This window comes from Pteropus alecto, unplaced genomic scaffold (assembly GCF_000325575.1).
Source record: "Pteropus alecto unplaced genomic scaffold, ASM32557v1 scaffold370, whole genome shotgun sequence".
Classification (NCBI taxonomy): Eukaryota; Metazoa; Chordata; class Mammalia; order Chiroptera; family Pteropodidae; genus Pteropus; species Pteropus alecto.
Window position 1 is genome coordinate 262,511 of NW_006431075.1, and position 13,099 is coordinate 275,609.

Below are 13,099 nucleotides of genomic sequence, written 5' to 3' on the forward strand. Positions count from 1 at the left end.
ACAGGTGTGAGATGGTATCTCATTGTGGTTTTGATTTGCATTTCCCTAAAAACTAGTGATGTTGAGCATCTTTTCAAATATTTGTTGGCCATTTGTATGTTCTCTAGGGAGAAGTGTCTGTTCAGGCCTTCTGCCTGTTTTTTGATTGGATCATTTATTTTTTTGTTGTTATTGAATTATATGAGTTCTTTGTATCTTTTGGATATTAAGCTCTTATTGAAGGTGTTGCTTGCAAATATATTTTCCCATTCGGATGGTTTTCTCTTTACCTTGTTGACAATTTATTTTGGTGAGGAGAAGCTTTTTAGTTTAATGCAGTCCCATTCATTTATTTTAGCTTTTACTTCCCTTGGTTTTCAGGTCAAATTTACAAAATTCTCTTTAAATCCAAGGTCCTTGAGTTTAGTTCTTATGTTTTCTTCTATGTATTTTATTGTTTCAGGTCTTTTATTCAGCTCCTTAATCCATTTTGAGTTACTTTTGGTGTGTGGTGATAGAGAGCAGTCTAATTTCATTGTTTTGTTGGTGGCTTTCCAGTTTTCCCAGTACTATTTATTGAAGAGGCTTTCCTTCCTCCACTATATGTTTTTGACTTTTTTGTCAAAAATTATTTGCTTATATAAATATGAGTTTACTTCTTGACTCTCGATTCTGTTCCACTGGTCGGTGTGTCTGTTTTGCTGCCAAACCATGCCGTGATTACTGTCATTTTGTAGTATAATTTGAAGTCGGGCAGAGTGATGCCTCCAGCCTCGTTCTTTTATCTCAGGATGGCTTCAGCAATTGGGGGTCTTTTGTGCTTCCATACAAATCTGATGATTTTTTTGTTCTGTTTCTTTAAAAAGTGCCAATAGGAATTTGATGGAGATTTCATTAAATTTGTATAATGCTTTTAATAATGAGGTCATTTTAACTATGTTGATTGTTCTGATCCAGGAACACGAAATATCTTTCCATTTCTTTATATCTTCTTTGATTTCTTTTAATAGGGTCATAGTTTTCATTATATAGGTCTTTCACTTGTTTCATTATATTTATTCCTAGGTCTTTTATTCTTTTTGTTGGAAATGCAAAAGAGATTATTTTTTCCACTTCTTTTTCTGACAATTCAGTATTACTGTATAAGCTCTGGATATCTGAACATTGATTTTGTATCCAGAGATTTTATTGTATTTGCTTATTGTTTCAAGTAGTGTTCTTGTGGAGTCTTCAGGGTTTTCTCTATAGAGAATCATTTCATCCGCAAATAGTAACAGTTTGACTTCTTCGTTTCCTATTTGGATGCCTTTTGTATCTTTCTCTTGTCTGATTGCACTCCCTAGGACCTCCAATGTTATATTGAATAACAGTGGTGATAGTGGACAGCCTAGCCTTTTTCCTGAACTTAGAGGGAAGATTTTTAGTTTTTCACCATTAAGTATAATGTTGGCTGATGGTTTTTCATAAATGGTCTTTATTATGTTAAGGCACTTTCCTTCTCTGCCGATTTTGTTAAGTGTTTTGATCATAAATGGATGCTGTATGTTGTCGAAGGCTTTTTCTGCATCTACTAATATGATCATATGATTCTTATTTTTTCACTTGTTTATGTGGTGTATCAGTATTCAATTTTTGTATGTTGATCCATCCCTGAATCTCTGGGATGAAGGTCACTTGATCTTGGTGTATAATCTTTTTAGTGTGTTGCTGTATTCTGTTTGCTAGCATCTTATTTAGTATTTTTGCATCTGTGTTCATAAGAGATATTGGTCTGTAGTTTTCTTTTTTTGTGTTACCTTTACCCAGTTTTGGAATCAGAGTAACATTGTCCTTATAAAATGAGTTGGGAAGTTTTGCCTCCTCTTTGACATTTTGGAAGAGTTTGAGGAGAATAGGTATTAAGTGTTCTTTGAATGTTTGGTAGAATTCACTGGTGAACCCATCTGCTCATGAACTCTTACTTTTTGGTAGGTTTTTGATGATTGTTTCAATTTTCATACTGCTGATCCATCTGTTTATATTTTCCAGTTCTTCTTGATTCATTCTAGGAAGACCATATTTTTCTTAGTACTGGTCCAATTCTTCTAGGTTATTAAATTTGGTGTTATATACTTTTTTATAGTATTCTTGTATGATCTTTTGTATTTCTGCAGTATCAGTCATAATTTCCCCTCTTTCATCCTTGATTTTGTTTATTTGTGTCCTTTGTCTTTTTTCTTTAGTGAGTCTAGCCAAGGGTTTTGTCAATTTTATTAACCTTGTCAAAGAATCAGCTCTTTGTTGTAATTATTTTTGCTATCATATTTTTTGTTTGTTTTCAATTTTATTTATTTCTGTTCTAATGTTGTTATTTCTTCTCTCTTGCTGACTTTAGGCTTAATTTGTTCTTTCTTTTCTAGTTTTTTAAGATGAAGCATTGGGTTATTTATTTGGGCTCGTTCTTGTTTTTGCAGGTAGGCCTGTAATGACATGAACTTTCCTCCTATGACCATTTTTGTCATGTCAAAAGTTTTGATATGTTGTACTATCATTATCATTCATATCTATGAATCTCTTGATCTCTCTTTTTATTTCTTCTGTTACCCAGTTGTTCTTCAGTAGCATGTTGTTTAATCTCCATGTATTTGTCGTTCTTCCTGGTTTCTTTTTTCAATTGATCTCTAGATTCAAAGCATTATGATCAGAGTATTTGGTTAGTATGATTTGAAAACTCTTATATTTGTTGAGGCTATCTCTGTGTCCTAGTATGTGATAAGTCCTTGAGAATATTCCATGTGCACTAGATTGAAATGTAAAAGCAGCTGTTTTGGAATGGAAGGCTCTGTAAATGTCAGTTATGTCCAATTGGATTAATGTATCATTTAAGGATGTTATTTCTTTCTTTATTTGTGTTTAGATGATCTGTCCATATCCAACAGTAGGGTGTTTAGGTCCCCTACTACGATAATGTTTTGGTTTGTTTCTCCCTTTAGTTCTGTTAGTAATCATTTTACATATTTCAGTGTTCCCTGATTGGGAGCATAGATATTAATAAGTGTTAATGTTCTTTGTGTATGATTCCCTATATCGTTATGAAGTGTCCTTCAATATCTTTCTTTACGTTTTTAATTCTGAAGTCTATTTTGTCTGGTATTAGGACTGCTAGTCCCGCTTTTCTCTGAATGTCATTTGATTGAAATATCATTTTCCACTCTTTCACTTTGAGTCTATATTTGTCTTTGGAACTAAGATGTATCTCCTGGAGGCAGAATATGGTTGGATTTTGTTTTTTGATCCAATTTGCAGCTTTGTGCCTTTTTCTTGGTGAGTTCAGTCCATTTACATTTAGTGTGATTATTGAAATATGAAGTTTTCTTATAGCCATTTTATCTTTCCAAAAATTTTATTATTATTATTTATGCCTACAGCACCTGATTCTTCTAGGTGGTCTCCCATCCAAGTACTAATTAATCCCGACCCTGCTCAGCTTCTGAAATCAGACATCGAGTTTGTTCAGGATGACATGGCCATAGACCATGGACTGTGGCTCCACTGGTGTGCAAACCCAGGATCTTCTGCGTGTAAAGCAGACATGCTAACCACTACACTATGGAGCCATGTCCTAGCCATTTTATCTTTTTGCTTTTTGGTCGCTTCGTGTTTCCATTGCTTCCTTGTCCTCGTGTTTCTGTTTTCTTTTTTTTTTCTTAAACGAGGCAACCCTTGGTTGTCCTCACAGATTGCAAAGACCTTACAACTTACAACCTCTTTTTTTTTATTTTTTTATTTTTATGCCTACAGCACCTCGTCTTCCTATTTGGTCTCCCATCCAAGTACTAACCAGCCCAACCCTGCTTAGCTTCCAAAATCAGACAAGATCATGCTTGTTCAGGGTAGCATGGACGTAGGCTCTGTTTTCTTTATTTTGGTTGGCTTTTGAGAGTTTTCTTTCTGGTTCTTCTTGTTTTATGTGATATACTTCAGATCCGAATCTTTGCTGTGTAGTTACCATTACAAATATGAAAAGGATAGTTATAAATATACAGTCGTCCATTTTCTTCTGCGTGTACTTTATCTCCATTCTCCTTTGGGAATTTGGATCTTTCAATCCTCCCCTTTTTAGTCATGTTATCTCAATTTGTTCCTATGTATGCTCAACGTTCATTACTATCTTGTTATAACAATTCTCGTCTTATTATTTAAGCTTATAATGCCCTGTTCTTAGTAAGGGTTGCACTCCTCTGCTTCTATTTGCCTGATAGTCACTTTACTCCTAATTATGTATTTTTGTTCTTGTTGTCATTTTGTTTTAGGTGAACTGATCCCTTTCAGTGTTTTGAGTAGTCCAGGCTTCGTAGTGAAGAATTCCCTCAGTTTTTGTATGTCTGGGAAAGTTTTAATTTCTCCTTCATATCTAAAGGAGAGCTTAGCTGGATACATTATTCTAGGCTGGTAGTTCCTTTCACTTAACAGTTTAAATATTTGAATCCATTGCTTTCTGGCTTGTAAGGTTTGCATTGAGAAGTCCAAGGATAATCTAATGGGTTTACCTTCATAAGTTACCATTTTCTTTTCCCTGGCTGCCCTTACAATTTTGTCTTCATTGTTGATTGTTGATAATTTTAATACAATGTGTCTTGGTGAAAGCTTTTTTGGGTTGAGGTTATTGAGTGTTCTGTTGACTTCTTGAATTCCAAGCTCTAGCTCATTCCTTTGTTTTGGGAAATTGTTGTCAACTATTTGTCTGAAATGCTTTCTAGTCCTTGCTCCTTTTCCTAGCCTTCGAGAAATCTCATTATTCTTATGTTTCCTCTCCTGATGGTATCAGCTAGTTCTTGTATTTCTCTCTCATTATTTTTCATTCTTCAGTGTCTCTCTTCTTCCTTCTGATTTATTTCTAGATTTCTGTCTTAGATATCACTGATCCTTTCCTCCATTTTGTCAACTCTATTTCCCAAGCTTTCTATTTCATTTTTTCAACTATTGCCGTGTGTTTTTTATCTCCCGAAGATCTTTCAATGTCAGTGACAGTCTCGGCAGCGTTTGCTATGTTTATCTTGGGACCTTGGTGATTGGTTTTGGATGGTATGGGCAGAGGGGCCCTCTGGATTGGATGTTGGGGGCTTCGGCTCAGCCTCGGTTTTGCAACTGGGGCTGGTAAAAATCAACTGTTGTGTCTCTGCGGTCCCATCCCGCTTCTCTGTCTTCTACCCTGATGACTGGGCCCTTCCACCCAGCACGAATTGATCACAGCAGTCCCAGGCAGGGCTGTTCAGGGAAGTTCCCGCTACTTCATCCCTCCCCCTCCTCCTACAGGGAGCTCCGGCGGCTGCGAGAGTCAGTTTCTTTATTTCTCCAGTCCACCGCTGGACACCTGAGGTTCTGACCTGTGGTAGCTCTTATGTGCAGATCCCACACTCAGACGTGCTGGTGTGCAGTTTGGGTGTTTTTGTTGTGTTTTAGATGTTCAGTTTATTGTTGTTTCAAGCAGAGAGATCTGGGGACATCTCTCACTCAGCCATGTTTCCGCCAAGTCCTGATTTATTTCTAGATTTTGGTCTTCGATATCGCTGATTCTTTCCTCCATTTAGTTGACTCTTTTTCCCAAGATTGCTATTTCATTTTTCTGCTCTTGCAGTGTGTTCTTTATCTCCAGAAGGTCTATTCTGTTCTTTTTGAGTGTTTCAATTTCCTTGCTAAAGAACTCTTTCTGCTCATCTAGTTACTTTTTTAATTCATGAAATTGTTGATGTGATTCGTTTCCGATCATTGAGTTTTTTTCAGAAGTACCATCCTGAATTCTCTGTCATTTAAGTCACTTATTTCTATGTCTGTAAACTTATTTTCTGGAGATTTTTCTCTTTCTTTCTGAGACGCCTTGTCACTTTGGTTGCTCATGGTGTTTAATGGACTATTGCTCTGCCTGGGCATTAATGGAAGTATATTCTCCTGTTTTTCCAGAAAGAAGATTTCTTATATAAAGAACTCTCTTTAGTCTATTGCAAGGAAGACATTTTTATTTTGTTTTCCAGGAGGTGGCATCTAAGCCTTTTGAATCCCTGCTTTATATGAAGCCTTAATACTGCCTTTTTTAAAAAAAAAATTGTAGTTGTTTAATCACCCTCGCTACCCTCAGTCTGATTCCCTGTCAGTGTTAGCAACAGTTTTGGTAGCGTTTGCTCAGATTCCCCTGAGGCTCCACAATGTTTAGTCTTGGAGGATATGGTGGGAGGGCCCCTTTGGGTTGAGGGTTGGGAACTGCGGCTCAGCCTCGGTTTTCCAACCACTGTTGGTAAAAATCAACTATTTTTTCTCTGCCATCTTGTTTCTCTGCTTTCTGTTCTGATGACTGAGCCCTGCCACCAGCTACAGGGAGCTCTCTGCACTTTTTGTTGAGTTTTAGATATTCAGCTTATTGTTGTTTCAAGGGGAGAGATCTGGGGATGTCTCTCCCTCTGCCATGCTTCTCCAAACTCCATCTTTTGATTTTTTACTTGATATCATTCTTAACTCATTCAATGCTTAGTGGGATGTTATTTACCTTCCATGTTTTTATGTGTTTTTTTCTTTCTTTCTTTTTTTTTTTTTTTGTATTGCTTTCTACATTCATACAATTGCGGTCACAGAAGTTGTTTGATATGATTTTATACTTTTTAAATTCATTGAGACTTGATTTGTGACCTAAAGTGTGGTCCATCCCGAAAAATAGTTCATATGCTCTTGAAAAGAAGGTATATTCCGTTGCTTTAGGGCAAAATGCTCTAATAATATCAATTAAATCCATCTAGTCTAGTGTGTCATTTTAGGCCGCTGTTTACCTGTTGATTTTCTGTCTGGAAAATTTATTTACTAATGACAGTGAGGTATTAAAACTCTCTATTATAATTGTATTACTGTCAATCTCTCCCTTTATGTCAGTCGATATTTGTTTTTATATTTAGTCGCTCCTATATTATGTGCATAAATATTTACAAAGTTTCTCTCACCTTTTAGATCGTTCTTTATTTCATTACAAAATATCTTTTTTTGTCTGTTATTATAGCTTTTGTTTTAAAGTCTGTTTTTTCTATAAGTATTGCTATCCTAGCTTTTGTTTGTTTGTTTTTTTTTTCCATTTGCATAAAATGTCTTCTTCCATTCATTTTCTTTCAGTCTGTGTGTGACTTTTGATCTGAATTGGGTCTCTTGTAGCCAGCATATGTATGGGTCTTGTTTCTTATCCATTCTTCTCTCCCATGTCTTTTGATTGGAGAATTTAATCCATTTACATTTAAAGTGATTATTGATAAATATGTAGTAATCACCATTTTATTATTCATATTTACTTTCTCCCCCTCCCCTTCTTTTTAGAAAAGTCTCTTTAACATTAATTATAATACTTGTTTGGTGATAATGAACTCCTTTAGATTTTTCTTGTCTGGGAAACTCTTATCTCTCTTTGTATTTTAAATGTGAATCTTGCTGAGTAGAATAGACTTCATCGTAAGTTTTGCTCATCATCACTTTGAATACTTCATGCCAAATGCTTCAGGACTGCAAAGTTTCTGCTGAGAAATCAGCAGACAGTCTTATAAGAGCTCTATAGGTAACTAATTGCCATTCTCTTGTTGTTTTTAAAATTCTCTCTTTGTCTTCAACCTTTGCCATTTTAATTACTATGTGTCTTGGTGTGGGACTGTTTGGTTTCACCTTGTTTGGGACTTTCTGTGTTTCCTGGATTTGTATATCTTTCTCCTTCACTATGTTAGAGAAATTTTTAGTCATTATTTCTTCAAATAAGTTCTGAATTTTTTGTTCTTTCTCTTCTATTTCTAGTACTTCTGTGATTTGAATGTTTTGATTTTATCTCAGTGGTCTCTTAAACTATCCTCACTTTCTTATTTCTGTTTGCTGTTCCAATTGGATATTTTTCTGCTATCTTGTCTTCCAAATTGCTGATTCGATCCTCTGCTTCACCTAATGTGCTGTCGATTACTTCTAGTATACTCTTTATTTTGGTTATTGTATTTTTTTATTTCTAACTGCTTCTCTTTTTTTTTGTAACTTGTATGTCCTTTTTTATTCTTATTATCTCTTTGTTGAAGTTCTTGCTGTGATTTATTTAGCAATTTCATAACCAGTGTTTTGAACTCTGTATTTCATAGATTGCTTGCCTCCATTTCATTCAGTTCTTTTTCTGGAGTTTTGTTCTCTTCTTTTATTTAAGACATGTCTATTTATCTCCTCGTATTGGTTCTCCCTCTGTGTTTGTTTCTGTGTAATAGGCAGATCTATTGGCAGGGAGCCTTCTGTAGTAGGTTTCCTGCGGGGCCCAGTGGTGTGGTCTCCCTAGTTAATCATGCTGGGTGCACCAGGAGTGTCTCTTGTGTGTGTTGTGTGTGCTCTCCTGTTGTAATCAAAACTTGATTGCTGTTGGCACATCAGTTGGTGAGGTTGAACCTCAGGCTGACTGGCTATGAGAATTGGTCATGACCACAATGTACAAGCTACTGGGTGAGAGCTGAATCCAAAGAGCTTTATTTGCCTCAGTGGACTCTAGTCCCTGCCAAGACCACCCTTTGGGTGTGAAGCTTATGATGGTAGTTGAGTAATATTCTATTATGGCCTAAAGCTGACCACTGAGTTTGTTGGTCTGGGACCTCTTCTGAGGGGCTTTCATGCAGACTAAGTTCAGCCATTCCCTTTGATTAGCCCAGTGCTACCTGGTATGAACTACAAAGTTATCTACATTTGGTATCTGCCCGTGCTGGTACTGGAAGTGAGTGGGAAGGGCCATGGTGCAAAAGGAGGCTGGCTGACACAAGAACCTGGCTTGGGACCACTCAACAGAAGATCACCCCAAGGCCTGCTACTGCCTGCCAGCTGTCCACAAGGCTCAGCCACTGAAACAGTCTCAGGCAGTACATGAGTTGGGGGAAGTGGAGTCTCAGGGAGTCCCCCAGTGAGGTGATTAGTATTTACTAGGTTAATGCAGATTCAGATTTGCCCATGTAACTCAACACAAGGACAATGGTAGCTGTTCTTCCAGCCCTTTCCTTGAAGTCTCACAACTCAGTTTCTCTCTGTATGTCTATGGCACCTCCCCAGTTATTGTCTTTTCATCAGAGACCAGGGTTAGTTCCTGAAAGTGAGCCTGTATTTTCTCTTTAAAAGGATGCCTGCATTTCCAGCAGTGTTTCACCCAGAGGGATAGAATTCTTGCTGATTTGCACAGCCAGATGTTGTGGGGCTACACTTCCCAGCACTGGTGCTGTGGGCTAGGGAACCTGGTGTAGGACTAGGACCTCTTGCTTTCCAGGGGAGACATCTGAAGCTGAGATATCTCTCCCAATTTTCAACTGCCAAATGTGGCTGTGGGGTCTTCCTGTTTTGTGTCTGCTCCTGCTACCAATCTCCACATGGCTTCATTTTTATATCCTTAGTTATAGGACTTCTGTTCAGCTAGTCTTCAGATGGTTATCTAGGTTGATTGTTCTATAACTTAATTGCAAATTTGATGTGGTCATCGAAGGTGGTAAGCACAGCGTTTACCTACTCTTTCACCTTGACTGAACTTCTCTTTCACTGGATCTTGATCACATTTTCTTTCCATAAGATATCACACTGGTCCATTACACCAATGACATTATACTGACTGGTCCTGGTTGTAGTTTTGGGCCACAAGAGTACTCGTTCTCTCCTTGCTACCCACATGATCCTCAGTGACTTGCTGACTGGATAGTTCCCATCATTCACCTTCATGTGAGCAGTTTCTACCACAGTTATTTTTAACAATGAGCCAAATAATCCCATACTTGTTTAAACTTATACTGGTATCTGCAGAGAAAACCTGACAAGAATTACTAAGGCACATAGTAGGTATTAAGTAAATACATGTTGACCTGATCACCTGGTGAGTAATCCTATCTACAATAAATAGGTGTCATGTAGTATAGGGAAGTGCTAGAGGTGAATGTTGGTTTACTATAGACACATGGCTCGACATGCTTGACTGATGACCTAACCAGATGGGCAAGGGCAGATAATCCATTGCCAATTCTTCATGTACCCTCCTTTCTTCCTTACCTTCTTGAAAAGTGGCATAATAAAAATCACTAAGCTTATAATCAGATAAATACCAGATAAATTAAAATTAGAAAGAAATATGTATCTATGTATTACTTATATAATTTTTAAAACAAAAGTGATCATTAAAATTCTCTATTGTAGGGGAGAAACCTCAACAAAATGGTAGAGTAATATCTTAGTTCATTCAGACTGAAATAACAAAAAGACCATAGACTGGATGGCTTAAACAATACATATTTACTTCTCACAGTTTTGGAGGCTGGGAGGTCCAAGGTCAGAGTGCCAGAAGATTCGGTGTCTTGTGAGAAGCAGCTTTATTTTTCATAGAAATCCGTTCTCTCACTGCGCTCTAATATGATGGAGGAGTGAGAGGGCACTCTGGGTTGTTTTATAAATTCCCTAATCTCATTTTTGAGAATTGCACTCTCATGATATAATCATCTCCCAAAGGCCTCATCTCCAAATAAATTCACATTGAGGATTAAGTCTCCACATATATATTTGAGGGGACAAAAATATACAGTCTTCAACAAGTAGGCAGTTATAAGCTCAGCATCTCCCAACCAAAACAATAAAAAATAAGCAATAGCTATCAGAACCAATTTTGTTAGGACACTGGAAAATAGTCAAGACTTACAGTGACCAAATGAATGCTGAATTAAGCATTCAAAGTGGTAGGAATTTTTATGGCATTTTTACTAGCAGAGCAGTGGTATTGAATAGGGAATCCCACATTCCCAGACTGAGACCCTGATATCTGATTCCAGAGATAGCAAAACATGCCTTATTTGCAAATTATTGTATATGTCTGTTCTAACTTGTCTGGAAATTATCTAAAGGAGTGACACAAGGTGCTTATCTCTGTTTTTCCTAACTTGGATCTCTGGTCTGAAAATCAGTGGGCAATTCTCAGAAATAATGCAAGCTGAACTCACAACCTAAAGATATCTGGAGAAAAAGTTTATTGTTGAAATATGCACTATACCACCTATGGCCCAAAAGAAAAAGCTTGGGAGAATTTCTTTGGAAAATTAAGATATTTGAAAGCTACCATGAATATGGAGGAAGTTAAAAGGTTATGCCCAGGCCAGAGCAAGAGACATAATCAGAAAAGACCTGAAAAAACCCTAAGATTTCAGATCAGTCTGATTTCTAGGTTAAGAGCAAGACTAAGCTAAGTGTTGAAAGAGGGCCCAGGCACAGGGCCAATCTAAAATTACTGACAGAGGTGGCGATATTTGTTTGTTTGGTGATATTTGGTAGTATTTGAAAATCTCTCTTAAAACACTAGCTGAGGGAGAAGGAGGTATTCAGAAATAAACAAGAAATCTAAAAAAAAATCTGCTGAACACAAGCTTTGGAATAGAGACCGCTGTAGCTACCCACAACAAAAATATAGTCTTTATGCAAAAATAGGGTGAGAATGTCGCTAAAAATATAGACTACTACAGATTTCAAGAAAAAGACAGCATACCCTGGGAAAAGCAGAGAATTTAATTTACAAAGATTTCAAATTATAATATTCAAATGTTCGGTGTTCAACAACAACAAAATCACAAGACATACAAAGAAACGGTAGAGTATGACCCATTCAATGAAACAAAATATATTGAAAGAAACCAGCCCTGAGGAAATCCAGACAACAGTTCTACTAGAAAGACATAAATTCATTCTTTCTTTTTTTTTTCATTTATTTGTAATTGACATATAACATTATGTTAATTTTGGCTGTATAACATAATGATTCAATATTTGTATATGTTGCAAAATAATCTCCACAATAAGTTTAGTTAACATCTATCACCATACACATTTACATTTTTTTTTCTAATGAGAACTTTTAAGAGTTACTCTCTTAGCACCTCTCAAATATGGAATACAGCATTATTAACAATAGCAACCATGATTTATATTATATCCTCATAACTTATTTACTTTATAACTGGAGATTTATACCTTTTGACACTTTTCATTCATTTTACCAACCCCACGTCCTGCCTCTGGCAACAACCACTCTGTATCTATAATCTTATTTTTTTCTTTTTTAAGAATCGACTTATAATTGAGATCATACAGTATTAGTCTTTCTCTGTTTGATTCATTGACTTAATATATGTCCTCAAGGTGTGTCTATGTAGTAAAAATGATAAGACTTAAAAGACAAATGCATAAAAATAAATGTATGCTATTGATTACTTGTCATATAAAGATGTAAATTTGATAATCGCAATATAAAAGTGTGTAAGATAGAACTTTATAACAGGAGAAATTTTGTATGCTATTGAAGTTACATTGGTATCAATTAAAACTAATTGCTATAAATTTGGGATTTTAAATATAACTTCTATTATAAACATAAAGAAAATAAATGAAAATTATAAGCAAAAGAAAATAAAAAATGAAAAAGTTTCACTAGAAAAAATGCAAAGGAAGATAATAATGAAGGATTTAAGGGACAAAAAAAGAGTATAAGACATACCGTAAACAAATACCAAAATAGTTGAAGTAAGTCATTCTTAATCAGCAACCACTTCAAATGTAAGTGTATTAAACTCCTCAACCAAAAACCAGAAAGAGGCAAACTAGATTTAGATTAAAATATAGAACTAAGTCATCCCTAAAAGAAACTAACATTAGATACAAAGACACAAATAGGTTGAAAGTGAAAGGATGTAAAAAGATATTCTGTGGAAATAGTAAGCTAAAAGATATTGGGGTGGTTATACTAATACTAGATTAATTAAAACTCAAAACAAAAATTGTTACAAAGAGTGATGTCAGAAGCATGGCAAAGTGAGGGATTTCTCTGTATCTCTTCCCTTGAAATAATAATAAGCCGAACATCTGAAACTCAACAAATACCCAACCTGCACACAAGTATATCTGAGAGATCTGTTCATCAGAGCTTCAAAATGTCGGAACCCTCTAAGTCTGGGAGGTAGATTTTGATAAACAAAGGAACTGTAGCCAGGCTCCATGCAGAAGGAGGGCAAGGAGAGAATTAACGCTCAGTTCCCTGAAGAGCCCTGCTTGAGAGATCAGCATATTCCACCAAGCGGAGCCCGGGGATCAG